This window comes from Alligator mississippiensis, chromosome 5, assembly GCF_030867095.1.
Source record: "Alligator mississippiensis isolate rAllMis1 chromosome 5, rAllMis1, whole genome shotgun sequence".
NCBI lineage: Eukaryota > Metazoa > Chordata > Crocodylia > Alligatoridae > Alligator > Alligator mississippiensis.
The window spans coordinates 26261288-26277698 of record NC_081828.1 but is presented as its reverse complement, the minus strand read 5'-3'; the positions used below and the strand labels follow the sequence as shown (position 1 = coordinate 26277698).

General features: G+C 43.6%; 1 protein-coding gene across 10 annotated transcripts in view; it reads right to left on the bottom strand.

The window, feature by feature from the left end:
• Positions 1-16411, bottom strand: part of ADGRL2 (adhesion G protein-coupled receptor L2) — a 485613-nt gene that overhangs the window by 192487 nt on the left and 276715 nt on the right. Inside the window, exons 1-2 of one of the 10 annotated variants that reach the window (XM_059727992.1) lie at positions 3504-4161; positions 2629-2781 (exon numbers count right to left, since the gene is read on the bottom strand). The exons of 8 other annotated variants lie outside the window; for them this stretch is intronic. The gene's annotated coding sequence lies outside the window, so the exon portion shown is untranslated. Of the gene's footprint in view, positions 1-2628; positions 2782-3503; positions 4162-16411 lie in introns of those variants that run through there. One more of the 10 variants, XM_019489069.2, reaches the window with a different exon arrangement.

Genomic DNA, 16411 nt, shown 5'->3' with positions numbered 1-16411 from the left:
ACTTGTTTAGAAACAAAATCAAATGTTAGTATTTGTATTATTAAAAATAATTAAAAAAACCCTACATAAACTTTTAAAACTGTGCCACCTTCATTCTTTTACTTTCATTATTTTCTTACCAATCTAAAAATTACTTCTGAGTACCCCTTCTCCTGATTTAAAGCATTAAAAGCAATGAAATAAATAAAACATGGGGCAAGCTTCTGAAGTGATCAAATAAGGACTAACTACTAAGCAAACTTCAGTTTTTAAAGCTCTCCTCTTGCTCATTTTAAGGAAGGAAACACCCAGAAGCCTAGTGTTAATGTCTCTGCTGATTGTGAAAATTGCTGCAATAAAAACTCCAACTGCTTGTCTTAAATTAAGATCTGCAAGACTACATGGAGATCTGTATCTTTGCATTAGTTTCTTATAACATTTGGAAGTTTGGTTGCTTGCTTTGATGTTGGCTTATTAATGAGCAGGGGAACCAAAAGCCAGAAAAAAAGGTTTACTGGAAATTCTCAAGTCAAAACCTGAAGTAATTGGTTTGTTCTACCCCACATGATTCAATATCCTGATTTCCCCAAATGGCAGCTCCCAAAGCTATCTGAATGTCTAGGTTCCTTTTCTCTTGCCAACACATAGTAACCCACAGTGATTGAAAATGGCAGCTGAAGTGCTGCTGCAGTACATTAATTTCTTCTCTAAGTGGTCCAATTTTGTCATCTGAATGTTGAAAATCTTCTTTCCACGGCATTTTATACCGTTAGAGATTCATTAAATTTGGGGTTGCCATCATATAAACTGAAGTGCAACCTTTTCAAAGACAATTTTTAGATTATCCCTAATAGCCCAAAGAATAATACTTTCTTTATAGCACTCTGCATTCAAAGCAGACTAGTTAACAGCAACCTAAGTGTGATAATGGCAATTACATCAATATGTTCCTTTTATACCACCACAAGATACTGCTTTAGACAGCTGAAGGCATTAGGTAAATAAACTGCTGAAAATTACTTCAAAGTAGTAACACAATTGTAGGACCTCTAAACTCTTCTGTCTACTAAACACTGAGATGTTCTTTGTTTGGGGATATGAATGGTCTAAATAAATTATTAAATGGACTACAGTTTGTGTTGAGACTGTTTTACCATGAAGTTCAGTTTCTTTATTAAAATGAAAGTAATAGTTCTTGATCAACAAACCAAAGAGAAAACTAACTGATGTAAAGAACCAATGTACCTATGAAACACTGAAATTCATTTTTTTTTATGTAAACTAGATATTTTATTCAGCTAAGAGATTTGGGAGATGGAAAGTTATTTTTTGCCAGAGATAAGAGAACAGAATACATTCCCCCAGAACCATCTACTCTCTGGAAAAGCGCCCAACTTATTGAAGGATAACTGCATTTTGCTTGGCCCTTGGTTTCCCATATTATGAATATTGATTTTTAAAGATAATGAAAGGGTAGACCAAGTCGTATCTCTTTGCAAACACAGGAAAACAACAGTATCCAATGAATCAAAAATTGTGTAAATATGACAGTCATGTAAACCAACTTGGATGATAAATATTCTACTACAAGACCGGCACAGCCTGTCCTTGCTATTTTAAGCATATGTATTACAGCACAAATACTAACAGCAACATAACTTTGTTTTTTAATAATCCAAACATATCCCATTAAATCAGATCACATCAAGTTTTTATATCCCACATTACTCAGAATATAAATTAAACTGAAACATATGAGTGGAGCAATGAATGTGTGTGGGGGGGGTAGAAATTCTATATGAAATGTTTTCTTTTATCCTTGTCTAGGGACAAAAGTATGTTTGCTTCAAAGGTTTGGATTTTAAAGGTTTTTCATTTCAAGATTTCATTTGTTTTCTGAGGTAATTAGGAGTTCTTTCCTATTCAGACCCCCTAATGCAATAATGTGTAGGCCATACCCAAAGCATGAGTCCAGTAGAAAAGGCTTTCTAAATCCCACTAACAGACAGGGGACACCAGAAGCTATGCAACAGTGGCTGTCATAAAAGGTCACACTTTTTCTTGGAACAAACCATTAATCAATAGAAAATAATTGTCTGACCGCTTGCAAGGGCTCTGCAGCAAACAGACAATGTTTTTCACTCGCATAATTACAAAACAGTAAAAGTTCAGAAACATAACCCAAATCCACCTCCCCATTTTACCCCTTTACAATTCCCACTGCCCTTTGGGCCTCTGCTTGGAAGCAAATGGAAGAGAAGCTGAAGTTTTCTCAATTGAGCTGGAGCTAAGAAACCTTTGATATGCTAATCGCCCCCTTCAAACGGTAAGAATTCACACTTGCATTAATTCAAACAATTTGTGCAGAATGATGTGAAATGGCACCTCTTTTAGTGGCAAGTAACAAAAGGAGGGAATCAGAGTGTCTGAAGAAACCAAACAACGGCACATTTGTTCTGCTGAATTCCATCGTGCACCAGGACATTTCTATGCAAGAAAGACACACCTGAACCCCAGCAGATACCCACGTCCTTCCTGCCAAACCGCCTCCAAACCCCACTCTCTCCGAGGCAGGCTCCCAAGACGACAGTGACTCCTGAGCCCCAAACAGTCGAGGTGCGCCCCCACCCCCCTCCCTGCTGCACTTACTTTGTTTCCCGTCTCCAGATGGCCCCAGCTTTCTACAAGTACAAATCAAAAGCCCTCCTTATTCCACAACTGGGGAGCATTCTGCATGTCTCTGGCTAAGAGCTGGTTGATCTGGCTCTTCGGGAGGCCGGAGGAGGAGTTGTTATAATCAATCTGCAACAGGTAATTATTTACTAAACGGATGCAACTTTCCTCGTTGTGCAACTGGAGTTCGGCAGAGATCAGACTTGGCGGGGCCTGTTCCGCGCACCCACACACACACTCACACACACACACACACACTCACACACACGCAGGCAAATGAATGAACTAACCACGTCAAGGCACTACTCTGAGCCCGGGGAGGAGGGAGGAGGAGGAGGAGGAGGAGGGAGGGCGAGCGCGCAAGGCGGAGCGGCTCCGTGCGCAGGAAAGAATGCCGGAGCAAAGCAGAGACCGAGGAGAGAAAGGGCTGCTTTGCTGTGCTAACGGGAACCATATGGCTCCTGCTGCGACTTCCAGCCGTCCGGGCCCCCTCGGAGGAGCTGCTCAGCCCGGCCCCTTTCAGGGGGCGCCTGGCAGGAGCCTCTCACCCCGGCGGGCCCGGCAGAGCGCAGCTCGGACGCAAAGTTACACAGGCCGAGGTCCCCCCCACCTCCGCGCCCCGCCGCCCGCTGCATCTCGCGGTCACCTGCGCCGCCGGCCCGCCCGCAGGCCTCCCCTCCCGTCCCGTCCCGTCCCGTCCTGTCCTGTCCTCGGGGACAAGGCCGGCCCCGGGCGCGAGGCGGCGGTGCAGGGGCCGGGGCATGCGGTGCTCCCCCCCCGCCCCTCCTCCCCGGCAATGGCTCCACGGCGCGAGCAGCAAACAGGTCGTCGTCGCGCGGTGCTGCCCTTACCTCGGTGCCGGGCTCCGCTCCGCGCCGCGCCGGGCCGGGCCGGACGCGCTCTGCCCAGCGGGCTGCCCCGGCCTGGGCGCGGGCACGCCGAGCTGGGACGAGGCGGCTGCTCCTCCTCCGCGAGCCTTTCCGAGGCTTAAGTCAACATTTCCCTGCAGTTTCCAGCGCTCCGCTCCGGAGCCGAGGTGTACAATAGCCGCCCCCCCCTCCCCGCAAGCAGCGCCGGCACGAAGGAAAGGGGGGAGCCGCCGCCGCCGAGTCCTTTGTAGGCAGCGGCTGCGAGCCGGGGAAGGACGGCGCCGGCGCCGGGAGCAGCGGGCACGGGCTGGGCTGGGCTGCAGCGCCGGGGAGCGCCCTTCTCCGGGCTCTGCCGCTCACATCTCCCGGGCTGACACTCTGGCCTCTGGCACGGTCCCGCTCCGGCCCCTCCTCGCCTGCAAGCTGCCGCCGCCGCTGCTGCCCCGGGAGCGGCCGGAGCCCGGCGCCCGGCGAGTCACGCACGCAGCAATGGGGAGGGCGGCGGGGGAAACAACGCAATATACACACGGAGGGGGAAAAAATCCCAATGAATTGTATCGCAGCCTCCTTTTTCGCTCATGCACCTCTCGGCGTGTGGCTGGGGATGGCGAAGTCCTGACACGGACTCTCCACCGGCGCTGAACCGGAGTCACCTCCAGCCGCCGCCGCCGCCTCCTCCAATCTCCACCCCCGGGCTCGGCTAATCGTATCAACACTGTCCCCCGGGGAGCCGCACCGGCGCTCCCCCCTACCCTCCGGCTGGGGGCTCAGGCAAAGAAAAGGAGATTAGAGGCAGCTAAATGCAAAACGCGAAGCAGATAATCTGGGGCTCTCCCTGCCACCGCTGCCCATTTTCCGCTCCGTTTGAGCCGCTGCCGCTGCCCTGCTCTTGGGGGGTGGCAATGGGGACTCCATGGACTCTGCCCGCGGAGCTGAGCTGAGCTGAGCTGAGCTTCGCCCGGCCTCGGCGGGGGCTGGAGCCGGAGCCGAGCGCGACGCCGCAGAGCGGCAGGCGTCTCCTCGGCTCCCCCGTGCCGGCTGCCGGCTTCCAGCGCGCGCTTGCACAGGGGCAGCAGCGAGCTTCAGGCCCCTGAAACTTTCCTCCGAGTCTCCCCTTTGTGCTGCGCCGGGCCCGGGCCGGAACCGTGCCCTGGGTGCAGAGCTCGCCCGCTTCTTGGGCCGAAAGTTGAGCAGCAGACAAGCCTGCCCTGCTCGCCCCACCCCGGCCCGAGCGTCCCGAGCCCCAGAGCGGCTCAAAGGAAGCAAAAGAAAGCTCCCCGATGCCTTCAGGGCTCTCGAGGTCTGTTTCCTTCATTTCCTTGCATTGAAATGGCTTTGCTCTTGCCCACTGAGCACATTTCCTCCCCCCTCCCGGGTCACCCATGTCAAGCAGTCGGAGGCAGCAAGCCACAGCAAGGAGGTAGGGTCAGGAAAGCACCTTCGGGCAGGGGACCTGTGCTGCAGAACCATTTACAGCACGGGTTCTCAACCTTTTTAGTACCAGGACTCATTTGTAAGCATTGATGGCCAGTCCCAACCCAGTGTCCCTCACCCATGACACACTGCCCCCAGTGCATGGGGTGGGGGCATGGGGCCCAAGCAAGCTGGAACTCCACCAACCTGCAAGGAAAAAGCCACTGTTTCCCATGTTTTTCTCCTTTAAAGGAGAATCCATTTCTAAAGTTTGCTGATCCATTTTTTAAGTTTGTCTGTGACTCTTTCATATATTCTTGAGATCCACTTTTGGGGCCCCTGTACACATACATTGAGGCTGCTCTGACTCACTGTGATGACAGCGCATGGCTGGAGCATGGTGCTTACCCAGCAGACTCCAGCATCACGTGCACAAGGGTCCCCGCGCTGAAAAATGGTGGCAGGGGCATTTTAACTAAAACTCATTCAACGAGCTGTAGTTAGAGCACCTCCACCACCATTTTTCAGCACAGGGATGCTGATACACATGACACTCTGGATGCTTTAATTAGAACAGTTCTTGGAGCCACTCTAATTAAAGCACCCCGCTTCCCAGTGCAAGTGTATGAATGCCCTTGGGTCACAACCCATGGGTTGAGAAGTGCTGATTTAGAGGAAGCTACTGAACTGACTTCATCCATGTGATGTGCAGCCTCATGCTTCTGTGCTTTCAGTAGCGTGCCTTTTTTTCCCCTTCCAGATGCAAGCGGGGAGGGGAGGTTGCACAACCCCAAAGAAGGGGGGCTGGGCTTTCAAAATGTAGATTTTTAAAACACCCAAATCCTTGGGGTGAGAGAGAGAGCACTCCCATGCATCAGAATGGGGTTGTTCATTAACGAGAACTGGAGGGACAGGAAACAGGATGTCCCCGTGGCACAGAGCCAAAGTCAAGATAGCCGTGGCAAAGGTACCTTCCAGCTCACATTTGCAGGTCCATGATCAGGTCTGTTCTCTGGTGCTGCGCTATAAAAGCTACGGGATGCTCTAAATTAATGCCAGTCTGCAAGGCCACACGGAAGCAACAGTACAGCCAAGGGTTGATGTAGCACAAATATGCCCCAATCACTGCCCTTTCTGCAACCATTCCTCCTCTTCCCTGCTGCAGCACAGGCATCAAGGCCACCCCCCTGGCCCTCCACCACCACCGAGTCCCCCTTTACATCATACAGGCCCCAAATATACTGGCAAATCAGCTCAAATAGGACATACCACACCATAAGAAGGAATCATTGCCTCTGTATTCAGAAATAGGGTTGTCAGCAGCAATAATTTACCTTTTATTCAACTGCCTAAGCTTTCGTTGTGGTAACCATATTTCTGACTTGTCTACATACAAATGTATGCACACACATTTGAACATGAATTAAGCAGTCGGGCATACTTGAAAGGTCATCTAATCCTGAAAATCAGAGGCCAAATTCTCCAGTCTGTAAAGAAGGTGGCAAGACTGGTGGAGCTGGCTCAGGGTTGTTTGTTAAACACCAATGAATGGCATACAAGATTTAGTTAGACTTGGGGATGCCTTAATCAGGGCCACTTTCCACTGGTTTTCCCTTGTGCTAGGGCTAGGAAGCCAGCAGCAAAGGAGCAGTTATGGTGGCTGCATGCCAACGAAGGATTCCCTGCACACTGTGGGGGGAGTCAGATCTTCCTGTGGCCAGTTAGGCTGCTTTAAGTCTGCAAACTGGCTGAAAGCCAAACTCATAGTACAGAAGGGATTGAGGCCCACATTTCTGCCTGAAATGTTTGTACATACGATATACATGAAAGTAAAAACCTAGTCAAGTTCTGCTCACTATAACTGGAAGAAATTAACAGGATGGAGGTTTCCTTTATTTAATTTTATTTTGTGTATATGCAAGCCTTTTGTGTATAGTTAGTTCACTGTTTTCCCATATATTGTTTCTTTATTAAAATGTTATCTTTAAATACCTGAAGCAAATGTCCATACAAATAAGTATATTAAATATGCACATGTTTATCAGTTAAATCATTTGACATGTTGAATGTATATTTAATATTTACAGCCTAGCTTTTCTAAACTAAATTCAACTGCAGATAAAAAAGGAGAGAAACTGAGTAATGGGCAGCCTTCCCCTGCTTATGATGGGAACAGCTTTCAAACAGATAATAAGAAGGATAGAAGGGGGGGGGGATATAATTTTCTACAGTAATAACTGCCTTCAGAACAGTTTTACCCGGGTAAAAATTGAGGAGAGCTGGGCTCTAATATTTGCTGAAGTCAGTGAAGATTTACCCACCTAGACTGAATTATAGGTCTGGGTATGCCACCCCCACTTCATTAAAAATATAGAGGAATTAAGTTTTTTCCTACATGCAGAAATGTGTAGTCTTACTAAAACTGTAACAACTGGTACAAATGCGATGGAGACCTTTCAGCATTTGTTTTGAAACGCATGCTTCCATTTTGGGTTTCTTAATTCTGATTAAGTTCTGATTAAGATGATAAGAATAACTGACAGAAAGGCATATTGCCTCCACGGGAGCACATTATTATTATTCAGCGTTTAATTTTTACTTTACACAACTCTACACACGTCTTCAAACATACACAAATATATAACCGTAGCATATTTTGAACTCCATCCTACACTTCTTACACAGGCAAAACTCTCACTGATTTCTAATAAATCTTTTGCAAGAGCAGGCGCCTGATCTCACAGTCCTTGAAGCATAGTTGCTAACATTTATAATGAGCTATTTTATAAATAATATTTCTGCTTATGATGGGGTATATCAAAAGTACACTTAAAATTACAGCTGGTAATTTTTGTAAATAAATCTCCAAGTAAGAAATTGGTGGATTACAACATAGAAATACATTGTGTTATGTATAAGTAAAATTACAAAAAAATAACAGAACTGTCACACAAAAATAATACCTAAAATGAACTGCCTACTAATAATATCCTTCATTATTTTCATTTCACCAATAATTTTAATTTCACCACTAAAGCTTTTCACCTTTTGTGTTTTGTTCAGCTTGTCTAAATACATGCATTTCATTCTACATGAACTCCAGAAAGTGGAAATAGACTTGATTCTCTTTTGTTTATAATCATTATAATGGACCCGCACAATATGGCAAAATATCTATTTTGAAAATACTGCAAGAAATATTTAAATCCCAACAAAAAAAAAATTTCATTAAAAAAAATACTTTCCCTAACACAATGCTTTTAATATTAGGCTTTGTGATGTTTTAGTATGCTCGCTATGCATGCAATACTTGCCAGATCAGTGGAACGTATTGATATGGTGGCCCTGTAGAATAAGACCCTTGAAAACTAAAACAAATTTTTATGGCTTATTGATATGAATCGCAAGGAATTGGAGGCTGTTTACTGTTTCTGGTGGAAGAGTGAATGACAACACTTGAAATAGATTTCACTTTCAGCTGTGCACTTGGAGAGAGTACATTTCAAAATGATTACAAAGATCAGACAAAATGGGTCAAATTATGCTGCCAGTTATAGCCTTGCAATCGTGGTGACTGTACTAGAGTTTTCTACCATAAAACAGTGCTGTATGTACAGCTGTTCATGAAAGATTTTTAAAAAAACATTAAAATATCTTGCAGGGGTTTAGGTTGTAGCCGTGTTGGTCTAAGGATATAGGCAGACAAGGTTCCTTGGGTGAATTTGATATCTTTTATTAGACCAACCCAAATGGTTGGAGAATAGTTATTAAGCAAGCTTTCGGGTTCAAAAACCCTTCGTCAGGCTAAGGAAGCTGCAGCAGTTGCTGTGTGCATCCAGGAAGAGCACACAGCAACTGCTGCAGCTTCATTAGCCTGACGAAGGGTTTTTGAACCCGAAAGCTTGCTTAATAACTATTCTTCAACCATTTGGGTTGGTCTAATAAAAGATATCAAATTCACCCAAGGAACCTTGTCTGCCTTAAAATATCTTGATAGTTCAGTATTGTCCCAAGTATTATTTTCCCATAAGAAAAAAGTTTACACAAATTTTATGCATCCACTTTTGTCTCTCTTACATGTAGAAGTGATTGCATTTTTAATGTTAGCAACTGACTTTTTCCCATTCCACATACTCCTGTGAATAATATGTCAATGAACATGTAATTAGTCATAATACAAGCAAAGACTATTGGAAGGCCTTGTATATCTGTAGTGTATTAATCTGTCTAAAATTGGCACCAGTTCTTGTGTAGCATTAAAACAAAATTTAGTTTGCACACAGAAAAGTCACAAATCATAAGTGACTTCCCAATTTCAACACAATACTAAATGACAAAATAGGCCAAATATTACTTGCCTTTCCTGTAGGTTAATCAAAGAGCTTTATATACATAAGGAGAACAGGATTTAGCCCACAATAAGAAACATGAGTTATCTTAAAACTTCGGAAATATATCTTGACAGTTGCCAATTTTTAACCATATAATTGTGTTGAATGTCACTGGAAAAAAATAGGATCCATTAATAAAATAAGAAAATTCTGCAGCTGTTTCTGTCAAGTAAAATGCAGTGTGAATTTGCATTATACATACAGCTTACTACACTAATCAATTTTAACGACTCATAATCTATATTATTATTAAGAAATTACAAAATCATTGACTTACTCATAATACTTGCTAATTGTTTTTAAAAATAAATTCTACACATGACTAAGGAAACACCCATTTCCATTTGTTTTATGTTAAATCAACATCTAACCACTCATGGTGATTTCATTCAAAGAAAACAGAAGGAACACATTAGCTGTGTGGTTAAGGAGATTGATGGGCTTCAAACATTTTAACTGTGGATGTTTTTTTCCAACTGTAGAAACTCATGGTTTTAATTTCAGTAACTCCAAGAAAATGAAGATCATTTTATTCAACAAAGCTGTTGTTTCTCGTTTCTTAGGCTGAAATTAACATTATTTAAAAATAAATAATATTAGAAGCAACTTTGTTCAGAAGGAACAACATTATGCAGCATAAGTGCATGTATATAGGTATCTGAAAAGTTTTTGTAGCTCTAATGTTAATTTATTATAGGATTATGAGGCTAACAGTCTGTAAGACTGATACCAAAGAATATGTTGTAGGTTTTTATGGTGGGAAGTTCATGATGAAAAGAACATGCAGGTCTCTCTCCTCTCCAAGCAATAAAATTTGGGGACACAAGTAATGTAGAAGCGTGTTACTATAGAATTATGATCTTGGAAAGAAGAGCAATAGTTTATTCCGAACTCCAAATAGTTCTAGGTTCACGCTGAACTAGAAAAGGCATGATAGCTTAATTTTATGGGTCTTTTTCAGGATGGACTTTTTATGGAAGCCAGTGGGAATTTATGTATATCCCAATTCCCCTCTCTCCAGTGGCTGGATCCAGGCTGTTGTTATTTCAGAAAGTGTGTTCCAATAATGCCGGTATAGATCCAGAAGACAGGGGCAAGGAGTTGGGGTGTTTCCTCTCTATTTAAAAAAAAAATCTATGTTGCAGGTGACAGGCTCTCTCTCATATTCCCACTTATGAACATCATCCTGCATTATATAATTTGCTTTGATTGCATTAAATCTCTTTATCCCAAACTGGAACACCAGTGAAGCACTATATATACCAGGGGTGGACAAAATGCAGGCCGGGGGCCGGATGCGGCCTGCCAGGCCATTCTATCTGGCCCGCGGAGTCCCTAAAAATGTAGAAATGTAATATTAATCTGCCCTGGGCTGCCTGTCATGTGGCCCTCTATGGCTTTCCGAAACTCAGTAAGCGGCCCTGTGCCCAAAATAATTGCCCACCCCTGGCACTGACCTGCCTCCTGGTGGTTATGAAGAATTGGTTGCACCACCAATTGGTAACTGGAAGTGGTAAGCACTGGATAACCATAGAAATATTAACATCTCTAATTCTTCAATATTTACTTGATCATATTTGGCAGCAGAGCTAGACCCAAAATTTGGGCCAATTAAACATGCTACTACAAATTATGTTAGCTAAAAATAAGACCATAGCTGTGTATGTAATATGAAAATATTTAGGAGGGCTAAGCCACCAAACCAGCCCATGTCTGCTGGCTTATTTAGTTTCTGTAGAAGTAAAATATTCATGATTATGAAAAAAAAAAGCTGATATTGACAACCTGCAGAGATTTTAAATTAAACAGGTAACTCAAAGGGTTATCAGCTGATATCAAGTGGAGTGCTTCAGGGCTTGGTCCTGGGGTCAGTTTTGTTCAATATCTTCACCAATCATCTGGAAGATGGGATGGAGTGCATTTTCAGCAGGTTTGCAGATGACACCAAGCTGGTGGGGAATAGTAGATACCTGGTGGGTAGGGCCAGGTTTCAGAGAGACCTTGACAAATTGGAGGATTGAACCAAAAGAAATCTCATGAGGTTCAATAAGGAGAAGTACAAAATCCTGTACTTAAGATGGAACAGCTCCATGCACCAGTACAGGCTGGGGACTGACTGGCTAAGCAGCAGCTCTGCACAAAAGGATCTGGTGGTTACAGCAGACAATAAGCTGAGCATGAACCAACAAGTGTGCCTGCCCTTGTTGCAAAAAAAAGGCTAATGGCATACTGGGCTGCATTAGTAGGAGCATGGCCAGCAGATCAAGAGAAGTGATTCTTCCCCTCTATTCAGCACTGGTGATGTCCCATCTGGAGTAGTGTGTCCAGTTTTGGGCTCCCCACTACAGAAAGGATGTGGGCAAATTGAAGAGTCTAGTGGAAGGCAAGGAAAATGGTTAGGGGGCTGAGGCACATGATTTACAAGGAATTATGCTAATTTAGTCTGGAGAAGAGAAGACTGAGGGGGGATTTAATACCAGCCTTCAACTACCTGAAGGGTGGTTCCAGAGAGGATTGAGCTAGACTTTTCTTAGTAGTGGCACATGACACAGCGAGCAAGTTGCAGCAAGGGAAGTTTAAGTTTGATATTAGGAAACACTTTCTCAAGAGGAGGGTAGTAAAACACTGAAACAGGGTACCCAGGGAGGTTGTGGAATCTCCATCTTAGGAGGTTTTTAAGACCTGGGTAGACAAAGACCTGACTGGGATGATCTAGCTGGGGACGGTTCTGCTTTGAGTAGGGGGCTAGACTAGATGACCTCCTGAGGTCTCTTCCAACCGTGATTTCTATGATTCTGTATAGCAGCTGTGTTAGCCACCTAGCTATTTAAAAGCACTTAGGTGTTGCTTTGCTCAGCATGACAAGGCTGAGGATCCAACATCATAAAAAAGGACAATCAATGTGGAATTAGGCAGAATTTAGCCTTCTGAGTTTAAGAGCGCGATCTTCAATAACACTTCTAATCTCATATGCAAATAAACTTTATTTTACAAAGTGTCCTAAATTTTTGCTTCTTCTCCACATGCTGCAAACAATCAAATAGTAACTGGAAAAATAATTAAGCATCTTTGAAGGAGGGGATCAGAAGCCAGAACTCCCCCATTTCAGGTGAGTGTCCTAATCACTACATACTCTCCATGGCCTAATCAATATTGAATTCTTTTCAACACAATGGCACAGCTTCAGGGGTGTGGTATAGAATATCTATACCTCAGAACAGATTACAGTCTGGTTAACTGTTAAAATCATTCTCCAGGGAAGGCAGAAATGTGTTTTTTGAACAACTTCAGAGGGGCTAGTTGGGTTTGTCTCTAACCACTGTCCACTGTATAAAAACAGGAAATCAATAACTTTTAAAAGAAAGTGTTACTTCCGGCTAAGTTTTGTAAGAAGGCCTATCCTGTATAGTGTGTTTATCATTCTCAGAACATGACTGCTACAAAGACTTCTTTGTGGGACTTTGATGGGAGAATGCCTGGATTGTTTGTCTTGATCAGGCTTAAGCAAGCAATAAGAATGAAGCTGGCAAACTTATCAAGAGCAAAATAGTTCTGGGTGCCTGCAGATATAGAAATACAGGTATCTTAATGTTGAAAAGATATGTATCTATGGAGTACAGGTGCCATCAGTGACAGACAGTAGGACTGTGTGAAGCTTCAGTTGCTGATTCTATTGAAGGAGATTCGCCTTGATTCGGCAGCCGAATCTCTGAATCCGAATCAAATCAGGAGACCAATAAAAAGGTCTGAATTGATTAGAAACTCTCCAAATTGATTCAGAAAAGATTTGGAGAGCTTTGTACAGATTCAGAGATTCAGGCAGTCCCTGCTCGCTGCTGTGGGGAGCTGGACCTGGACTCCGTGCTGGCAAGTAGGGGGCCGGAGGGAGAGCTGGAGGAGGAGGGAGGGGACCATGGGGGGGACCCCCAGCAGGCCCCATCCCCTGCCTGCTTCTCCAGGCCCCCTGAGTACCCCTTGACCCCCACCCACTCTCCCAGCCTCGTCAATGGCTGCCCCGCCCAGCCCCAGCATCCCAGACTTAAAAAAAAAATAAAAAAGCCCCACATTCACTGGATGCTGCAGCAGCCATCAGGGCCTCTGGGGGCTTGGGGCAGAGCCCCCCATGCAGCTTGGGGCCCTGAGGGGCAGCGGGGATCACCTCCCCACCGAGCAGGACCCAGTGAGTGCAGGACTTTTTTTTTTTCTTTTTCTTTTTTTTTTTTTAAGTGCTGGGAGCTGGGGCCAGGTGGGGCAGCCATTGACGGGGCCGGGAGAGTGGGGAGGGGATGTGGCCTGTTAGATTTGGAGATTCGGCTGATTCGGCAGTGGCAGTGATTCGAATCACTAAATTGAATCACTGTCCCTTGAATTGGCCGAATCTAAAGCCAAAGCAAATACTAGCTGCTTTGCACATGCCTAATAGGCAGTATGAAAACATGGTTTTCAAAAGTACGATTTTGAATTAGGAACCTAAATTCTACTTTAGGCTGTAGACTGCCAGTTTCTTTTTTGCATCTACCTTGTAATGCTGAGTGAAGCAATACCCTAAATACCTTTAAAAATCTGGGCCATGGTGACAGGAATGATATGAAGTCATGAATGGAAAAGAACAGACAAAACTGAACCAAACTAGACTGAACAAAACTGAATTAAACTGAAGGTAAAATTCTTTTTCTCCAGCTTTTGTTTATTTTTTCCCTTAAAATTTCCAACCAGTAGCAGTTGTCATGTAGACCAGCATTTCTCAACCTGTGGGCCACAACAAAATAGGAAAGGGCTGCAAACAAACTTTAAGAATGGATTCTCCTTTAAAGGAGGGAAACTCTGGCTTTTCCCTTGCAGCCTGGCAGAGTTCCAGCCTGCGATGGGCTGCTTGGGGCCCCACACGAACTCCACCATGCCCCACACATCCACCCCCTGCCCAACACACTGTGGGGCTGGGGGTGGGGGGCACCGGGCAGCAGTGAGGGGTACTGGGTCAGGATTGGCCATTGGTGTGTCCAAAGGAGTCCTGGTACAAAAACAGTTGAGAACCACTAATCTAGACAAAGCACCAAGAGAGTTAACTCCCGCCAGCTCCTGAGATGTCCCAATTTATTTAGGAAAAACCTCACCCAAGAGAAAGCAGTTGGCTGGCTATGCCTGGTTTGATTTTACTTTGTGGTTTGAACCAAGGATCTTCTTGGTGATTATTGGCCTTGTAGCACAGATAGATCCATGATTGGCTTCTTCTGGAGCAGATACCAGAGATGTATCGTGGAGTGCTGGTCACAGAGTCTGTGGAACCAGTCACTCACCCTCACATATACTATGCACACCACTGCTGTTTTGCAGTCAATCACATCCAAATTGTCTCCCAAAATTAGGTCTTCCAGGTTCACAATTTATCATGCTTCTGTCAGTCTACCAAGATGTAACTCTTAACAACTATAATAATAGTAATTTTGTTTCACAAAAAATACCTAGACAGACCTCTCTTTCACTACTAATTTGTTATACATTACAAACACCTCTAGCACAGGGGGCTTAATATCATTAAAGTAAAAGGATCAAAGATGTTCCACCTTTTTTAAAGGAGAACTTACCTCTGACACACCTCAGTATTTTTGACAAATATGCTACTCCACTCTGATTGAAGGTACAGTTCTGCATTTTTAAAAACACTGCAGTGAAAAGACTAGTATTAACACTGCACTACTGTTGTGAGGAACATCCACTGACTACTAATTATAAATATTAAAATACATTAAATAATTAATTAAGATACTGTGTCTCATCTATTATGAGATGTGGCTGCTGTCTGTTGAATAATCAGCACCAAAATATGATCTTTTTTAAAACTGAACATAGTAAATTAAAGTACTCTGTCATAACATATCAGTAAGACAAGTCTTAAGCTCCATTTTACTGCATGTCTGACAAGCAAAGTGAGGTGTCTGTCTACTCAAGAATTAGTTTCAGTAGGCACCATATACATAGGAATTGTAGGCTTTTATGTCACATTCGTGGAACCTCACTGAGGTGTACAAGCACAGAGCTGCATTTTACTATTCCAGCCTCCAGTTGAGGCTTTCTGCTTTCTGTTCCTGTCCCCCACACATGCAGATACACTCCTTCAAATCGACATTTTCTTCCCAGTTACCTTTCTTAGTGGCCATTTTTAGCAATAAAATGAATGTCAGTTCAACAGTTAGCTATATTTTTAGTACATGCCCACTTCCTCCCAAATAGCAGCTCATTCAACACACCTATTCAGACTATGTATTCCAGGCTTCATAGAAAGTATTTAGTAACGTTGGCAATTTTGGCATAAACTTTGGAGCTAGATGTGGTCTCCCAGGGCTTGATATTTTCTAGGAAGAATCTTTTTCAGAGAGCAAATCTTTCTTGGGATATCATTTTTTACCATTATAATTTTCATGAACTTGTGTTTAACTTAATTTTTTACATGTCTGAACACTGCCTCTTACTGTAACTGTGTTCTGGGTTTACAGTGGAAATTACCACTTAAAATCTGTCATTTGATAATAGATTATCAGAGTAAATTTTGACACAAATCTTTTATTACTATGATAAAACTAGTTGGCCAAGTTCTACTGACTTGCAACCCAACAGAAGTCAATATTTAAAAGGAAGAGTACATACACGTGTTCACTTGCTTGGCTATGAATTTTAAGCTTTCTCTGGGATAACAAATCTTTTATAACCAGTAGTTGAAAACTGGCCCACTTCAGCTTCATACAGGTGTGACCCCAATACTCTACAGAGTTATACTGCAAGATCGGCGCTTGCATTATATCACAAACTGTAGAGGTTTTTTGACAAAAGATAACTGTACATATGTACAAAGCCCAAAGTTCAGTAAAGACCAAAACTTCAAAGATGGCATCCTGAATATTCTAGAAGATACATTTCTAAGAGATATCTTTTTTTTATAAATCTTATGCCAGAAATCAATCTTTAATGCAGAAGATTTTTTTTCACAGTACTGGTTGCAAAAGTATCTTCTGCAAATCATTTGCAAAATTAATATTGATTTAAAGATGTTGGAATTGGTAGATTGTTAATTATGTAAAAAGAAAGCCA